Here is a 4,908-nt window from a genome sequence, read left to right as displayed (position 1 = left end):
GGTCAGGGCAGCTAGGGTCTGGAACCAGCTTCCAAGTGAGGTGGTGCAGGCTCCCACCCTGGGGGTTTTTAAGAGGAGGTTGGATGACCACCTTACTGGGGTCATTTGACCCCAGTGCTCTTTCCTGCCATGGCAGGGGGTCGGACTAGATGATCTGCTCAGGTCCGTTCCGACCCTAGAAATTATGAAACTATGAAGAGTAAAGAAAGTGGCCTCACAGTCCCCTGGAACCCTCCCAGCCAGAGTCTCCTTCCTGCTGCTGCCTGGTAGCTGCTCCTGGTCACCAAAGTCCTACCCCACAGCCTGGCACATTGTTTTTAACTCATTCCAACACTGTCCTACTTGCTTTTTGCTTCACTCTTAAGCTGTGTCTCTTAGGTTTGGGGGGCCCCGGCCTCAGAGGAAAGCTTTGTGTTTCTTTTTCACCGGAGAAAAAGGCATGCAGTCTTCCATTTGAGGATGACGTGCCTCCCCATGCACACCACCCTCTGCAAAGCCCTGGGGCTCGCCTGTGAGTGACCCCGCTCCCTTCATCTGCCCATGGGGAGGTCAGAGAAGGTAGGAAGAGACGGGAGCTGGAGCTGGAGCTGGAGCTGGAGCTGGTCGGGCTTCCCCTGGTCGCTGCCCCTCCTTTTCAAGGCTTCTAACAGGAGCCCCCAAAATGGACCAAGGCAAGGCTCAGGAAGGGCCAAGATACAGTTCTTCCCAGGACCACTAGCACCCCTCCATAACTGTGACAGTTTTGTCAGTGGTACATCCTGGGGCTTGATTATCTTAATCTGTTATGATTGTTGCCTAACTGGATGCATCTACACAAGACACTCTGCACAGTGGTTACCGAGCATTATTCAGTACTTGTATAAGCAAGCACTAAATAAAAGCACAATAACTGGAATTACTGCACAGTAGCACCAGTGAATGTCTTTTAAGTGACACTACAGCACAGTAGCCTAATAATACTGCACAGTAGCATATTAGCACTCTTAGTGCTGTGACACTACTGTGCAGTATTATTTGATTACTGTACAGTTGGTGTCTAACATAGACATGCCTACTAAAAACAACTTCAACAAAAAAATGAACTCCTTACCCTACATTCTAGGGGCCACTGTTCACTGAAGATGTAGTGAAGATCAAGCATAATCAAGGTGTGGCCCAAGTACTTCCTCAATCTTTAACTGGGATAAAAAATTAAATTAAGATGATGACAGTGTACAGGTACTCCTCACTTCACATCATCCTGGTTAATGCTGTTTCATTGTTACATCACTGACCTATTAGAGAACATACTCATTTAAAGTTGTGCAGTGTTCAGTTATAATGTTGTTTGGCTGCTGCCTGCTAGTAGGTAACTACTGTGACATACATGGATTTGCTTAACATCACTTCGCTTAAAGTTGCATTTTTCAAGAATGTAACTACAACATTAAGCGTGGAGTAGCTGTACTGAATAAGGAAATGAAAGTGGAAATGACCACGTTTGAGTAGAAGCAAAACTCAGGTTATTTACTGTGATGAAATAAAGAGGCCAAGATAACTTCCATCCTAGAATATTGAAAAATCTAGCACATGAAATGGCAAATGATTTATCCAGTTGTTCAATTAGGCTGTAACTGGTTCTTTCTCAGGTGCTCTATGTCCAAAAGCTTGCTTCTTGCATATTCCCTGGACCAACGTGGCTATAACACTCCAACCCACCTACTTCTTTAATTAAAGGCAGTGCAGTGAATCATAAAATCATAGAAAGTTAGGGTTGAAAGGACCTCAGAAGTTCATCTAATCCAACTTTTGCTCAAAACAGGACCATCTCCAGCTAGAGAATTCCATCCAGGCCTTAAAAACCTCCAAGTATGGAGATTCTACTACCTCTCTAGTGCTTCACCACCCTCCCAGTGAGAAGGCTTTTCCTAATATTCAACCTAAACTTCCCTCACTACAACTTGAGACTGTTGCTCCTTGTTCTGTCATCTGCCACCATCCTCTTTGGAACAGTCTAGCTCCATCCTCTCTGGAATCACCCTTCAGGTAGTTAAAGTCTGCTAGCAAATCCCTCTCAGTCTTCTCTTCCCCAGACTATATAAGCCCAGTTCCCTCTGCCTCTCCTTGTAAGTCAGTAAGCCCCTGACCCCTAACTGGATTCTCGCCAAGTTGTCCACATCCTTTCTGTAGTGGGGGGCCCAAAACCAGATACAGTACTCCAGATGTGGCCTCACCAGAGCTGAATAGAGGGGAATAATTGCTTCCCTTGATCTGCTGGCAACACTTCTACTAATGCAGCCCAGTATACTATTAGCATTCTTGGCAACAAGGGCACACTGTGACTCATATTCAGCTTATTGTCCACTGTAACCCTGGTCCTTTTTTGCAGAACTACTGCTTAGCCAGTTGGTCCCAAGCCTGTAGTGGAGCCTGGGATTGTTTCGTCATAAGTGCAGGACTTTGCACCTGTCCTTGTTGAACCCCATGAGATTCGTTTTGGCCCAGTCTTCCACTTTGTCTAGATTACTCTGAATACTGGCCCTGCCCTCCAGTGTATCTACTACTCCCCGAGCTTGATGTTATCCAAGAACTTGCTGAGGGTGCACTCTATCCCATCTTCCAGATCATTAATGGAGACACTGAACCAGTGGCAATGCATAGGGAGTGCCCATGCACCCCCTGAGAGCGCTCAAGAGGTACCAGTCACCAATGGGGAGGGGAAGGGGGTGATAGGAGACAGGAGCTGTGCCCAGGGTCACGGTTGCCTAAGCAACAGCCCTGCCCACCCTGCCCCCACGGCCCAGCCCAGCACAGACCTGTCAGGCAAGGCTGGGCTCCCGCTTCCATCCCATCGTGGGGGCACTGGGGGCAGTGCTGTACTGCGCAGCACTGCGCTGAATGCAGGGGAGACCACTTCCCTGGCATGGGGCACAACGGCAGCTTCCCTGTGAGAGACAGGAACAGCTACAGCAGCAGCTCCAGCCTCAGCCCCAGCCCCAGCCCCAGCCCCAGTTCTGGTCCTTCAGTGCCAGCAACCCACCTTGGGCCCCCAGCCCGCCCTTCCTGCGCCATCTGGCTCCTGAAAAATAGGGGGGGGAACCCCCTCCCCTCCAATGGGGTCAGTTTTCCATGGGAAAAAATAGCCAGGGGGAATTTGAAGGGGGACCAGGATGGAGAAGAAAGCAAAACCCCTCCCCAAAAAATCAAAAGAAGAAAAAAAAAAGAACAACACCCCTCTGGCTGTTTTACTACTTCATCCAGCAAGACCACAAACCATCTGCAGATGCTTTGTCAACCTGATTAGCAGTATTTGTGCCCAAAAGCTTGATTAAGACAAATTTTTCCAAATGAGTTGGTCTAATAAAGGATATCAGATTTACCCAAAGAACCTTGTCTGCCCCCCAAAATCTGGAATTTTTTATCCTGTTTGAATACAAATGAAGCTGTGACTGTGCCCCCACACATTGCCTGGTGCCCAGCTCCCTGAGCTGGCCAGAGACATGCCACCACCGCATGGCACAGGCCAAAGATGCCAGCCATGAGTGCTTTTGTGAGGACTGGGGAGGGCAGTATGAATGGACTTTGATTTCAACAGACATATACCCAAGTAAAGTAATAAATATACCATGAGGGGCATTTATATAAGTTGTGTTGCAGCAGCAGGTAGGTGAGCGCAGCCTGGCTATGCACTCTCCTTAGTAAAAATCAGCTCAGTGCTCAAGAGCCTGGTCATGTAGCAGAACTGCACTGAGTGGATACGCTATAAGCACATGATTAAAATAGTCCCTGCCTTGAAGAGTTTAAAGTTTAAGGCAGGATAGATGCGCACTTTATAGATTAACCAAACCAGACAGAGAACAAGCTTTCATGAACGGAAGCTCACTTCATCATTACATGCCAGGTTTAAAAGCTTACCCCAGATTGTTCAGCAAAATTGTTCACCTCAAGCAGTCAGCATGTGCATGTACAGCTCCATTTGAGTCATGAGATCATTCCTGCATGTAAAGAAATATGGCTACAGGATCAAAACTCGCCTACGGTTTTTAAATGTGGAGTTGAAATATAGACACCACATATATTACATTAAGGTGAAAGGGAGTCTCAGCATATTTAAAGGGTGGGAGTGGGGGTGGTAGGAAAGGCACAACTATCAGGGAGCTGTTATGTGATCACTGCCAGGTTTTGAGGGAGAACACACACACACGTACACACACACACACACACACACACACACACACACACACACAGTCTGACAAGCCATTTTACTGAGCTTTATTTTCAAAAGCTCATTGGGAGGCTACAGTAAAAGCCATCTTGTAACTATCAAGTCCGTATTATAAAAGCTGGAGATAAGCTGCTGCTTTATAAAAGTCCAAGCCCCCAAACTGCACCTTTCCTATCACTGAATGAGCTCAGAGTCATGGCTTTTCAAAATGATCATATATTTTAGGGTTCACAAATCAAACCTCTCTTCTTATCCACCTCATTTTACTGCTGCTTCTTCCCTCCCTCTTCTCTCTGTAAGATCCTTATTATTCCATTGTGGCTTTTGAGCTAACAGCTCAAGGTGCTTCAAAGAATATAATCTTCAGTTAAATGGAAATGACAGCTGCTTGAGCTAAGGAGGCAGATGACAAGCAGAAGAGCACCAGTGTGGAATCAACAGATCTATCAGAGCTAACCCTATTTCTGCTACTGACTTGCTATGTAAGCTGAGGCATGCCACTTAACATTTCCTTGCTGCAGTTCCTGTATCTATAAAAAGGAAATAGTAATATTTACCCACCTCTGAGAAATATTTTATTTTTAAAAAGTACTTCGCAAACCCAGCAAATATTGTAAATTGACATTCCACAATGCCATGTCAAATAGAGAAATAGCAGTTATAATCAACAAAGTCAACAAAGAAAGTACAAGAAATACTAAAAG

At 46.2% G+C, this 4,908-nt stretch overlaps 1 long non-coding RNA gene across 1 annotated transcript in view; it reads right to left on the bottom strand.

Annotated features, from left to right (window-relative positions):
* Nucleotides 1-1,090: 1,090 nt before the first annotated feature.
* The window catches only part of LOC109297048, a 15,536-nt gene continuing 11,718 nt past the window's right edge, over nucleotides 1,091-4,908 (bottom strand). Inside the window, exon 3 of the long non-coding RNA XR_002097174.1 lies at nucleotides 1,091-1,172. This is a non-coding gene — a long non-coding RNA (uncharacterized LOC109297048). The remainder of the gene's footprint in view (nucleotides 1,173-4,908) is intronic.

Source organism: Gavialis gangeticus, unplaced genomic scaffold (genome assembly GCF_001723915.1).
Source record: "Gavialis gangeticus isolate Ggan-Ray unplaced genomic scaffold, GavGan_comp1, whole genome shotgun sequence".
Classification (NCBI taxonomy): domain Eukaryota; kingdom Metazoa; phylum Chordata; order Crocodylia; family Gavialidae; genus Gavialis; species Gavialis gangeticus.
This window is presented reverse-complemented; position numbering and strand designations above follow the sequence as displayed.